The 14,557-nt window shown below is 35.3% G+C and overlaps 1 long non-coding RNA gene across 1 annotated transcript; it reads left to right on the top strand.

The window, feature by feature from the left end:
• The first annotated feature begins 4,958 nt into the window (after window positions 1-4,958).
• Window positions 4,959-14,169, top strand: LOC143666151 (uncharacterized). The gene is made up of 3 exons (XR_013167418.1): window positions 4,959-5,058; window positions 11,412-11,526; window positions 14,027-14,169. It is a non-coding gene; the product is annotated as an uncharacterized LOC143666151 (long non-coding RNA).
• Window positions 14,170-14,557: the final 388 nt, after the last annotated feature.

Genomic DNA, 14,557 nt, shown 5'->3' with positions numbered 1-14,557 from the left:
CAGATTTCAGAGTTTGGTATGGGTTACAATTCCACAATTTTAGGTTTTCATTTCTAGCTGCTCTGAGGTACTGGAGACTAAAAGAGATGTCCATATAGTGACTCAGTAGTCATACTCGACTGTTAAACCCTACCTTCTTTGAATAACCCCACCTTCACCTTGGATATTTCTCCCACTCTTTAGGGGTGTTTGGGCTATAGTCAAATCCTTTCTGGATTACTTACATTACTCTGTATCACGTTTTCTTTCATTTCCATCTGCAGTTCCCTCAGTGTAAGCTACTTGTGCTGTGCTGTGTGTGCCTCTCTCTTTCTTAGTGTCCCCTTTGATAACAGAGCCATTTCTACCTGCTCTTTCTCTCAAGTCTAGGGCAGGGTATTGTCCATAACGAACTCTCAATAAGTGTCTGAATGAATTTTTGGCATTCTGAAAGAAAACCAAATTAATATGTCTTGCTTGATGCAATAGCAATGAAAGAAAACGAAGACAAATGAATTGACCACAAAATGTGTCACTTGCTGGAGTGACGTTGATCCTATGTATGACAATGAGAAACGGGATGATGACTAATCTTTACTACGAAGTCTCTAAATAGCTCAGAAGAATTGGAAATCATGCAATGACCAGTTGCATGCGTGTGTGTATGATAATTTCACCTCCTCTTCCATCTAATTATTAAGCACGAGTGCCCATGGTGGGCCTTGGTGTCCGGCTAGGGCTCGGGCGCATTGCCTGCTCCGTCTTCCCCATGACCGGCTCTGGACACAGCCATGGAGTCTGACTATGGTGGAAGGCAGCTGAGCAGAATTCCAATGAATGAAATAGAAAGAGTATTTGGAATTTGATGATGAAATTAACTTTTGCTGATTCAATATTAATCCCACCCTCTGCCGTAGGAAAGACTAAGTTTTTTCATCTTACATTGTTGCTTTCAAACAGTCCAGTTGAAGTTTTCTATTTTTCCAGGCTTTTGGAAGTCGTAGAATCTAAAAGTTTAATGCTGGGAACGATGTTTGCAATAATCTAATGAAATGCCTTCATTTTGCTGTTGTTGTTGGAAAAGAAAGGTTAAATTGTTTATTCAATTTAATCCAGTGATGGAACCAAGACTTGGACCCAGTTTCCAAAAGCTCAATTCAAAAGTTTTTACACTTGACTTTCTACTTACTTAAGGTTTCAAATTAGAGTTGGAATAATATTTTCTTATATATTGTTTTTCATTTTGAATCAGGTCTCTACTTTTACAAAACAATTAAAAAGTAAATAAACCTAACATTGAAAAATAACCCTTTTGAATTAGCCACAAGCTATTTTCCTAGCATAGCTAATAGATCTTTTCTAATTTATTTTGTTAATTCATTATTTTACTAAATGCTAGCTCTTCTAAAAATAATAGCTTTCAAAATGACTTTCATTTGTTTAAAAATGGCTCAACTCCCCAAAGTCCTAACAGACAGAAATCTTCACACTGTCTTGTATTAAAATTTATTATAAAGTTAACTTACATACTCCATAATAATTCAGTGTGTAATTTATTTTTTCACATTTGAAAGGAATCAATAAAAATAGCCTCATGTGCACTGAATACCATTGAACTAGGGAAGGAATCTACAGGAGACACTCTTTTATCTAAAGTTATTCACATCTCCCAGAAAAACATTGATTGATGCCAAGTCATTCTGGGTCTTGTTACCAGTTCAAAATTTGTCTGGGTATTTCTATTTCCATAAATCTAGTTGCGTACTTAGCAAGAGTCATTTGTGCTTGTTTCTAAACCTGTGTATGCCAACTATATTTGTTATTATGGTAATAAAACAGATTTATTGGGTGTTTATTATCTTGAAGATGATAAATCAAGAAAGAATAAAGAGAAAAATTGTCTAATTGAAAAAAATATTTGTATATGAGTGTGAGTTTACATATACACACACACATATTTCAGATTTCGAGGCAACCAATAATGTAAAATAAGAGCCTCCAAAATAACAAATGACTTTGGGATGTGATGGTAAGTGCCACTTAAAGAAACTAGTTAGTGAGGACGTAGGGTTTATTGATGCATAGTGTTTCAGGAGTTGTTAGATCTTCTATTAGGACAGATAAAATGAATAGGTGCTATTCCAGTGTCAACCCTGTAGTTTTGATATGAAAGCTATTCTCTTGCAAATTTGGTGTACTATATATTATTTTACTAATATTGTAAGAAACTAAGGCTCTTCCAAATAAATTCAGCTCACCCTTCTGACTCCCAATATCTTCCACGTCTTTGGAGGATATAAATGCAGGTTTTCACTATTGTATAATTTTTATGAAAGTTAATTTTAGAGTTATTTTGGATTAAAATCATTAAAGCCCTGTTTTTCCAAAGAATAAAATCTCAGTTTCTCATATTTATGCTTATCTCCTTATTTTAAATCAAATAGCAGGCAGATATACTGGATTCCAATCCTGGTCATCATTATAATAAAGGATTTAATAAATAACTATATTCTATATCTTGTATTATATCTAATAATAATATAGTATAATAATCAAACTATTTATATAGATATACTTATTGATATATAATCTCTTAGTAGAATAGTTTATTATAAAGAATATGAAGGGCAATATTTTTAGGCTTAAATTCTGATACATCATTTAACTTTCTCATTCTCAGTTGTAAAATGGTAACTGGAGTATTGAAAATTAAAAGTATATATGCTTATTACAATATTTATCATAGAGAAGGGGCTATATAATTCTTGCTCTCTATTTTCCCCTTCCTTGATTCCCTACAGCATTGCACTAAACTTTAACTTTTGCAATATTATCACTTTTTATGCTCACAGAGATGCAAGTTTGCTCCCAATATAATCAGAGAAGCAAGAAGAACTAATTTATTTGTTTTGTTTTTGTCTATAGCAGATGATTACTCCCTCATGATTAGTTGGAAATAAGCAGCTACATTTAGTCCAATTTTGTTTCTTAATCTGATCTGATATTTTAACAGTCCTTTAAGGAAATATTCACTCCTTGGAAAATGATTGCTTGATTTTCTGGTTTCTACACCCCCCATGGACTTCATTTTCTCAAAGATAGTGTGAAGTTGAATGGGAGGATTCAGTAAATTGCAGGCCCTTATCAGCAGGTGATGGACAGGGAAGAGTCTCTGGATTCATCCATCAGATGCTTACTGGTTTGCAGACCACCGAAGAGTGGGTGTCCCATGGCCTACTGCCACATTTGGTTGGGCTGATCCTTCCTTAAGAAGTTCTGCTGGCATTTGCTCCTGACATCCGGGGCTAATGAATGTGCAATCTATTTTTTCCCAGCTCATTCAATGGCTCTCTGCTGACTCAGCCAGACTGAGCCCCTGATGTGTTGTCAGACAGTCTACCATTTCTTCCATCTGGATCCTTGGCCCAGTCGCACTATCCCACCACAGCAAGTTCTTGCCATGTGGAAACCAAGATGAGTTTCTGGGATCATTCCATACCCTACATATATTTGGAAGTTTTACTCCATTGTCATAACTATAATGTTTCATCCCATAGAGGCACAGGATCCTTTGCACAGCAGTCTATTCCGAGTCCTAAGAAATGAACAAGTGTCCATTGTCCTCAGTTTCCTTATCAAATTGTGCAACACCCACTCCTGAAGGCAAAACCTAAAGAGCGGAAATTAGGACATATATCTGACAGCTTCTCTGCCTGGTATTTTACCTATAATTCCCCAGACTCACAGTGTCCTGTTACTTCTCATCATCCTAAAATTTTCCTCTATTGTCTGGGTCACAGAGAGGGAATGTTGATTGGTTAAAGGGAGACATAAAAAGGTATAAAAGTAGTTTTGTCCTTAGCAATGCTTGCTTTTCCAATCTAATATCATTTTAATAGTAGAATCTGAATATTAGTGCTTTATTGGCCTTTTACACTCCTACTCTGGTACAATGAGTTGTAACATGGTGCATCTGGGAACACAGGCTCAGACACAATAGAACTTTCTGCAAATGACCACTTTATTACTTACCCAACACAATGGGCCCAAAGAGCAGGAGAAGAGCTTCCATTGTTGCCAGTCTCCTGAGGAGGCCAAACTGCTTAGGAGAGTGTTGGTGGATGGCAGCTCCACACACTCTAGAGTGCATTGAAGGGGGGTGGCCCCGAGCCATTTGAGAGTGAAGTATTTATCTACCCAATGGGGAGGGGCTCTGCCACTGAGAAACCCAGCCCCGATTAGCATCTGGGGATGCTTGTTCCTGGGTTCCAGTTCTGGGGTCTACTCAGGCCATTTCATTCTACCTCACGTCTCCCCCAGGTTGTGGAATGGAAACATACTGAAACATCATCATACAATAGCAAAGAAGGCAAGTGGCAGACCTGGGAGATGCCCTGAGCATATATCCATGATTTCCCCAGCAACTCTAACAATTTTAATTACTTTGAAGCAGATAGGGGTACAGCTAGCTAAGAATAAATCGTGTCATCAAAATGTACATAATACCATCCCATTAACAAATTTTTCAAATATGATTTCTATAGCATACCTTAAATTATTGAGATCTTTTAAATTTAAATGTGTTAAACTTATGATAATAGTATATTACATAAAAATGTCTAAGCATTCAATATTCACACGTAGTTACATGATCTTGTTCAAGACATTTTCTGCTTCTATTTATTCCTATCAGTTAATTTATTATCTTCCATTGACCCACAAGGAATAGAACTTATTCAGATAATCTATGAAGGTAACTTTTCTCTATATAGTTTATAACAGTAAAGAACAAAATTATGGTCCTTTAATTATGAAAATGAATAATATGTAAGGCTGCATACTATTTTAAATATCAAATAACATTAATATATTTTGATGGCAATCAGTGTCATGCGTCCTATACTCCTTAATGTAAATAGTGCATGAGCTTTCTTCTCATCTTTATCCCTTCCTTCTTTCCTTCTTTTTTTCTCTTTCTTTGTTTCACCTTAATCATTTTAGACTGTCTCCATGAATTAGTTTTTATTCCAACATGGACACATGCAGAAAAAGGTGATTAAGAAACACACTCAGGATGTGGTAAGTGAAATGTACAATGAATTATTGAGTGTTGCCAAGAGAACTGTACAATCTATATTATTAATCATACATAATATTATGTATGACTAATACATTTCTTCTTAAATTATTTTCTGCCATTATTACATAATGTGGTGGTTCGGAGCTATATGTACCCCAGAAAACATGTTCTTTAGTCGGATCCATTCTTGTGGGTATATACCCATTGTCAGGAGGATCTTTTGATGAGGTGCCTTCAATTAAGATGTGACCCACTTTAATCAAACTGGGGCAATGCAAGAGGAAAGAGATGAATTGAAAAATGAACTCCTGGGCACAAAGAAACCAATTTTTTTGTAAAAATTCTGTGCTTCCATAAATCATGTCCCCAGAGATTTTGACTGAACGTGGAACCAGCCCTCACTTTCATTGAAGTTATGATTGGAGGTGCAGTTAGCCTGGAAAGATCTGTGGAAAGGTATTTTGTCTGATGGTTTGAACCCCTGGAACTGCACACAAAACCAACAAGTGTTTTGCTTAATTTGTAGGACCCTAGAAAAAAACATGTTCATTAATCTAATCCATTCTTAGGTATATAAATCCATCATAAGTAGGACCTTTCAATGAGGCTACTTCAGTTAAGAGGGTGTGGTCCCCACAATTAGGATGGGTTTTAAACCTATTACTAGAGTCCTTTATAAGGAGAGAAAAATTCAGACAGAGAGAAAGGCACAGAGGGAGTAGCCAGAAGCTGGACATCAACAAAATCCAGAAGAGAAAGAAGAGACCTGGAGACGCCTCCACGTGCCTCGCTGTGTGACAGACTAAAAGCCCAGGATTGCTGGTGGTCAGCCTCAGAGCACCAGTCTTTGCGGAGAAATCAACACTTTGATGAATAATTGATTTGGACTTTTTCCCAGTCCCAAATGATGAGTGAATAAATTTCCATTGCTTAAACTAACCCATTTCATGATATTTGCTCAAATAGCCTAGGAAACTAAATAGTGACTTTCTTAAATGTATTCTAAAACTCTTGTCTAGTGGGTCAGTGGACAAGTCATAAATATTTCACATTTTCATTTGCATAATATATGCCTCTTTAAAGTATATAACATGTCATTTCCATATATTTTAAATTTTTGCCTTTACTAATATATTAATATTTCCCAATTTCCATTAGTAGTACATTTCATCTCACTAGTATACTTAATCTCAGCAGGTAATATCTTTCTGAGTTAAATTCATTTTATTTCCATAGTTACTTATAAAATTTTATTAAGTGAAACAAATAAAACTTATAATAGGAATATGAAAAAATTCTCACAAGTCCTTGTACCAATGAAGATAAAAATGGCATGTTAAAACGGAAAAATTAAATAAATGATTATAAAATTCATATTGCTGTAGATAATCTTATGATTCTAATTTGCATTTTAGTATTTTATTGAAATTCAGCTTTAAAAACTGAATATGTTTGGTTTTATAATAATACCTAGTATCTGCAACCTAACTATTTATAATGAGCTCATGCATTTTACATGATTGACAATTTAAATATTTTTAAAGTAGTGGCTATGAAACCTTAGCTTTGCAATTTAAAAATTATTAACATTAATGTTTTTGAATGAAGAAATAAGTAAGTAAAGAAAAACCACCAAAAAAATTAATGACCCAGGAATTATAAAATAATGACAAAAGTAAATGAAATATGGAGTTTTTAAACTGCTGGATAAAATTTAAGAAAATAAAACTATTTGTGCTTTTTTCTCTCTCAGCACATGGAATTGCATGATTTATAGATTACTCTTATTTTCAAATTTCTGAAAACATACTCAATACTTTCCACAGAAAGAAACTACATGTTCTTTTCTAAATATTTTTCTAAATGTTTCTAAAATATTGGCTAAGAAAAGTCTCTTGAATAATATAAATACTAATGCTTGGCACAAAATATATGTTGGGACCGTCTTTTGCTGAAACTGTCTTCAGAATTTTAAAGTCAAAGAAGGAAAATTCCAGCCCCTAAATTTAATTTGTGGAAAATTAAGAGCTAAGCAACAAATGAATAGTGAAAGACTTCTTATTCCTATGCCTCATAAGCTTAGTTTCTTATTTAATGTGTGTTTTGAAGGGTGTTTTAGTTTTATAGCTTCTAAAACAACTATGATAGAATGGGCTTGTTCAGACAATGGCTCCTGTTGTGAGAAGAAGAAGAGTACAAAACCGAGACATCAGCGAACAAAGCTTTCTTCCGGAAGACTGCGGCATTCTGGGGTTGATGTCTTTGATCCTTGGGCCTTGGCTTTTCTGCCACATGGCGATGCACATGGCACCATGTTCTTTCCCTTCTGGGTTCCGTTGACCTCTCGCTTCTGCCTGCTCCCGTGGCTTCTCTCGTCCTCCGAAATTCAGTCTCTTTATAAAAGACTCCAGTTTTTCTGATTAAAGCCCAACCTCCAAGTGTTGGGCCAACACTGTAACTGAAGTCGCATTTTGAAGCCCTCTTATTTACAGCACACTCACACCCACCAGATTGCAGGCGAAGACCAAGAACATGCTCAGACTGGGGCACACAAAGGAGCTAACCTTGATTCCCTTTGTGGTGATTAGGTATTGCTAGAGAAAGACAGAGGGCCACATTGGTCTCATATTCTAATAAGTAGGTACTGTCTTCCACCCCCACCCAGAGGTCAATATGTTCCCAGTGTAAGTGGAATTCATTGAATTCTAAGATGATCCTGCATTTTACGTGCATAGATAGATAACCTGAAATTCTGCGCCAGTGAAAACTGTCAAATACATATGGGTTGCATGCATCCTACACAGCCCTTTCCAACCACATGCACACACAGAGAAACAGTGAGTTAAGAAATAAGTTAGTGAGTAAATTGTTGAATTGGCACTCCTTTCCTGGATATTGTCTACCTATCTTCCCAACTTTTATTCTTTTCTGCAAAAATTTGAAAGAACTATATAAGAACTATATGTAGTTCTGATTATTAACCTCAATCAGCTTCAAATCAGCTTAAATAATGACGTGAATGAGAGGTAGACAAAAAGATCCATCTTCAAACCTCATTTTGAAAACAATGTTTAACTTTGTGAAATTATACATAATCTGGGTGGCAGAAATTAGCTGAAGAAGTGCTCTCAATCAAGGGAATTGTACTTACCTGAAATTGTGCTACAATCTTCAAAACGAAAACAACTCTTCTTCTAGCCTCACTTTTAGCTGATGACCTTGCTGCAAATATTAGTGAGAAAATAAAAGTATCAGAAGTGAACTTCTACAAGCTCTCACAAACATATCTACTCTTCCACCAGCACATGGACCCATGTTCTCTGCCTTTTTGCCAATTAATATGCGCAGTTTCTCCAAATGCCTATCTAAAGCCAGACCCTCCATTTGAGTACAAGATACCATTTGACGTGATGTGGTTTAGGGTGCAGCCTGATCAATCGTCCGCTTTGTCTCATAAATCACCATCTTTTTCTGTCAACTAACCCATTTTAATCTGTATTCAAGCATGTTAATTTTTTACACTCTTAAATCTAACTGCAAACCTCTTCACAAAACTTCCTCTAAAAACTTCTGCAATCTTTTCTTTTCTCCTTCAATATCCCTATTGTTATATGCTTTTCCCATTCTTTCTCATGGTTGACATCTCCTTTGCATGTGATCACACCCAAACCATGGAGTTGATCTTGACTAATCTCTTTCTCCCATACCCTTTGTCTAACATATCAGTAAAAGTCAGTGGCTTTGTTATCAACATTTACGCATAATTATCACTTCTAACCTCTCCATTAGTATGATTCTGGTCCAAGCCACCATTATTTCTCATTTGGATTTCTGCAAAAACAACCTAATAGGTTTCCCTGCTTCCATTCTCTTTTCAAAATAGCATTAAAATAGCATATTATAAGGGTGACCCTTATAATCTGTAAGTTAATGCCACTCCTCTATTCAAAACTGTGCAGAAGCTGTCAAGTTCACTCAGAGTATAAATCAATGTCTTTACAGTTGTCTGTAAACCCTAGATGATCTAGACTCCCTCCCCTTCACCTTTACTCATAGACAATGCAACTCAACATTGGTTGCTCTTATACTTTTAAATACTCTCTTAACACAAATGTGGAAAATTAACTATTATCATTGACCATTAAATGACTATTGTTTAAGAGGTTGTATTTGTTGCATGTACTGATACATGCAATACTGTGAATTATATTAACAAGGTCTGATAGGTCCTTACCACATGTGTCAGTGTATAGCTCATACAGAACTAAAGTCTTAAGCAGACAAAAATGCATATTTAGTCATAGGAGAATAAGTACAACATTCTGTACTAACTTGATGTGAGTATATTTCACTGAAATACCTTTTATACCCATTTATACTAGTATGAAAAATGTTTATGCTAAAAGCTTTAGAGAGAAAGAAAATACAAATTATATATGATTACAAGAATATAAAACAAACAAAACTAGAACAACAAAGTCAAAACTGAGAACAATAAGCTGTGCATAGAAGAGAGACTGAGAAAATAGCCATTTTTTATGAGTTGTTTTTGGATAGTGATTTTTAAAGTTTTAAAATATTTTTGATGTATTCTAGTTCTCCTTCATGGGCATTTGTTATATAAATATTAGAGAAGTAATAACATTATTTCTTTAATAAATACAATTCGCATAGATGATTTGATTTAATTTAAAATGGACTCATAGTTGGCAACCTGCTTCCACTCAAAAATTATGTTTATTTTTACTCCTTTTGAAAAATATGTCATTTTAATATAAATCACGATATGTATATTTCTCCATATCAGCTAGCAGAGCTGATGAGGAAAATTAACATCATATACTTATACTGGAATATGTTTTTATAGATATAATAATCTCTTTATGTATATATACACATACATACCAATAAAATATAGTGAAGAAGAAACAAAGCACAAGTCCCCTCTCCCTATCAAATTGATTTCTGGGTTGCTTAATGGAATCAATAGGGAATTTTAAAAGATTTGAAATAATCTATTTATGTACTCATTAATGTTTGTCTTCTCAAGAAATAAAATATGTAGTACTATGAAAAATTAACTTCATATTTTTCATTATGCATCATTATTAAATAAATTGCCTTCATTTGTTTTGTAATGTTATGTGTACTTATTTTAAGGCTTTTTGCTTCTTTCTTAACACGATGGCCCAACTTGAACGGCTTCGCTTTCTTTATTTTGCTTCCAACTGCCTTCATTTGTCCTGCTTAGCGTCCATGTTTCTTTGTAGTTACATCCTTAACGGACTGCTTGTCAAATCCTCCTGCAACACCCAAAATTGGTGGTTTGAACTGTTTCTCTTGTCGCACGCATTTTCTAAAACACTTTCTTTTCAGGGTACTTCAAAAGGCTACATTTTCTCTGTGACAGAATACAAAAGTTGTTTATTATCTTGAAATGTCGTGAAAGAGGAACAAGCACTGTAAACGATTTGGTTTTTGTGGTAGATGGAAACAGACTTTTATTCTTCTGCAACATACAACCCAAAGAAATGCAAAATGAAAATCCTTTTGAAGTAAAGGATCTCTAAAATGCTAACATGCCTAGCAACAAAAGCAGAAAATAGCCTTAGCTCTAGAGATACTGAGATATTTCTGTCTTATGCCTTGTGCTCTGTTGAGACCTCTTTTCTATGGAGGTACTCAGTTAATTTTTAAATCTCTCTTGGAAAGGAGCCCTTTGGAACATTCACAGAACTTTGCAAGATAAACTGAATTACTGCTGCTTCTCTAGCTTTAAGGGGAAAATGCATTTTGGACACACACATTTAAAAACTTGCTTAACAAGATTAGCTAATAGCTATACAAGAGAAATAGGACATTTGAAAATCCTCCTATAAAGGACAGGTTTGTGGATTCTAAGATAACACTAATCATTTCTAATATGACAGCAAGCTTGAAAATGAAGCTCATAGAATAGTGAAACATAATCCTTTCCAGTTGCTAAACTAGCACAGTGTAATAATGTGTTTTTCTTAACCTTTCAAATAGATTTTTCTTAAATAAAATTGTTCCATTAGCCTAAAGATAAGTAACTCCCCTTCGTAAAAAATAAAATAAAGGAAGGAAGGTGGTTTTTAGGGGAAGAGAATAAAGCTAGGAAACAAAGGGGATAATCAAAGAACCAACAGCTTTCAGCTCAGTAGTTCTGTTAGCTCTTCAGAAATCATCACCAAAATTGTGGAAAATGGTAGGACTGAAAAAATAGGATTATTTTAAAGTGAGCTCTAAGTTTCAAGTGCTTCATTGCTGAGAAATCTGAACTCATAAATATCAATTGCTGGTGCAGCATTTTTTTGTTTTTTTGATGCAGGATTTCCAAAGAAAAATTGAACGGCATTTGGAGAAGCAGAATAGAGTTGGTATTTCTTTCCAGAGAGCTCCCACCACTGATTTTAGACCTAAATTTGAAGCATCTCATGAGCTATGTATGTAAATTACATTGTTGAACAATACATTCCGGGTTCTGGTGCTTGCCGGGGCTTCTTCTTTCCTGCTTTCCATTGTTTTCCCTTCATCTTAATTTTCCTAAAACTTAAAATGATAAAAGTCAGGTTTTTAGGGAAAAAAAATTCTAGGAAAACTCTAAAGTCTGCATGCCTGTGTGTGGTTGGTATGAGAGTAGGTGGTCTAAGGGCTCATTTGACCTTGCAAAGGGGCCAGTGAAAGGAAAACAGTGTGCAAACCATTCATCTTGAGCCTGTTTACACAACTGTACTTTTGTATTGCTTGTTTACTATCCATTCTGATGACAGAAACAGTTATTCCTTGGCATAGCAGCAGGCTTCAGTCATCCTCTCCAAATCCAATCTGTGGTAATAAATTGATGACAATGTTTAATAATAGAGCAGTCTCGTATATTTGCAAACTTTTAAGTAAAAATGACCTTTGGGGATTTTGATTTATTGACAGGTTAACTCTACCAGGTAAGCATTTAGGTTTTAGTGTTTACTATTTTATAAAAGCAATTTATATTTGAGTAAAAAATGTATTTCAGCAATCTAGTGATAAGTACTTTTGGAGAACAGGCTTTGATTATTGATTGACTATTGTCTTATTGTTCAAGGTCTTTTATATGCATTTTATTTACCATTAAGGTTTTAAGCTCATTGAATATCTGCATACTATTTCAAAATGATAGCTATCTCTTCTTAATTCTGTTTTAAGGCAATATAATTAGGCTATGTTGTTCTTTTGGTAAAGTTAGAATTCCTGCAGAGTAAGATATTTTGTGGTATAATTGAAGTCAAATAAATTGTGCAGGTCACCCTAGCACCCCCAAAATACCTCCAGTCCTTTAAAGATTTCACCGTATGCCTGCAGTGTAGCAAGCACTATGCCATGCATGGAGCACTAAACGCAGTGCTTAGACTTGTGAAATTCATAGTGTTCAGTGAAGACAGGTTTTGAGCAAATAAAATCATTCAGTAATGCAGGCGTGGTATAAGGCGTTGAGAACATAATTTAAAATGTTTACTGTTCTAACAAAGATAACAAACTCTAGTGTTATCTTCTTTAAAATATTCGTGTGGGTGGATTGAGATGAACACATTTAACACGACTACTCTTGAACACACGAAACTGTGTTGCGAATGCAGGAAACAAAATGATAATCTGGATGTTTGATTTACTATTGGTTACACAGCTGATTTGATGTGACAGTTGTTCTGATTTGATGGGTTCTTCTCAGACTTCAACCACATCAACCACGTGAGGAATGAAACCTGTACTTCCAGCAGTAAAGTGGCTCATTGGAATCATATCCCTTAAGATGTGCAAGGTTTGTCTTGCTGCACTTAGGGGGGCCCTATGAGGTTTGTAAAGATTCTCCTTTCTCCGTTGACTTCGGCGGATGACAGTAGGCAGAAAAATGTTTTCTTTCTCTCTCCCTGCCAACTTCCTCTACTAATGACAGTTTCTCAACTTTAGAAAACATAATATGCATGACTCAGAGATACCTCATTTCAGAGGATTCACAGCTAACGAGAGAGGTCTCACAGGAGTTGATGTGGAGGATGTACCAAGAACCGTATAATACCAATACTACACATTTGATAAATAACACAGAACATTTTGTCACAGAATATTTATTCTCCGGAAGTTTTACAAGAGTGAAAACATGTTTTCCTTAATCCTTTGCCACTGAAAAATAATCCTAAACTATAGTGCTGATCTGGGTCTTCATTTAACTGCATTTTCAATTAAAACTAATATATGCTATCACATAAAAGATCTTCAGACAGCTTTAAATAAATATTCCTATTATTGATGAAAAAATCTTCTTTAGAATTTCCAAAATCCCAGCCAATGTTCATACAATGAAGAATCATTATGAATATCTTCACAAAAATAAGCTTTAGGAAGTTGAATCCGTTCGTAGAAAGGCATAGTTTACTTTTTAGAAGTCAGAGCTTCCAGTTCTCGTGGGTTGAAAAATTAGATCACTGTAGCAACTTCTGTGTCAGACACTGTATCTTACTGCCATGCACTCAAATTAATGTGGAAAGAAAGGGATCTATGATAGAAGGTTGGAGGAAGTGAGGGAAAAGGGAAGAAATGGGATCCAACGTCTCTCTGTAGCTGACAGAATTCCAGTACCAACAAACACAGTGTTTTTCCTAAGGCGGGAAGCAGACCTGACCCCATACCACTGTCCTGGAAAAGGAGAGCTATTTGCCATATTAATTACTCCTTGACTGTAAAAGATTAAGCTTTATCCCAGAGATATGAAATGATTGCACATGCAGAGAGCAGCTGGTGGAAACTGAATGTGGAAATCCACAGCAGCCATAAGAGAGGAAAAGAAGAGTTGGCAGAAAGATTCAAAGGGAAATAGACTAATATGAGTGTTTTGTGCTTAACAACAAAAACTTCCATATTATACTATGCTCACTTACAGGTTCTTTTATATTCCATTTCTATTCTTAGATTTCTCCAAGACGGCTGAAAACTAAACAGCTTTCAGTGAAAATGCAAGCTGCTAATTCTATTCCTTAGAGTCAAGTGAAGAAAAAAATCCCAGATTCTTCATATGTTTCAACTTTTCTTGTCTCTTTTTTTTTCATGTATTATTCGGGCACTATCTATTTATTTTGTAGATGGGTAGAAAAAAAGCATAACCATCTTTTTTTTTTTTTTAATCCAAGGGTCTGTTTAACATGTTTACCCTGGTAAAGATTTCTATGATTTCACCTTTTATTTTAAACTCTAGTGATATTCTTTGAAGTGAAATCTGCTCCTACTCTTTTGCTTTCCCCACCTGATGGGGTTGCTAAGTCTATAGTTCTTTTTCTCCTATATGCCCTGCAGTGGCACTGGGCACTACTGGGCACTGGGCACTGGCTGGCCAGGGTGCTGTGTCTCTGCTTCACAGATAAGCACACAGCCCATGCCCAGGCGTCCCTATCAATGTCATTAATTGAAAGTAGTTCTGGAATTGTATATTCATTTCCTCACAAG

This window comes from Tamandua tetradactyla, chromosome 22 (assembly GCF_023851605.1).
Source record: "Tamandua tetradactyla isolate mTamTet1 chromosome 22, mTamTet1.pri, whole genome shotgun sequence".
Classification (NCBI taxonomy): domain Eukaryota; kingdom Metazoa; phylum Chordata; class Mammalia; order Pilosa; family Myrmecophagidae; genus Tamandua; species Tamandua tetradactyla.
Note: the sequence above shows the minus strand (reverse complement) of the source record. Positions and strands in the feature narration are given on the sequence as shown.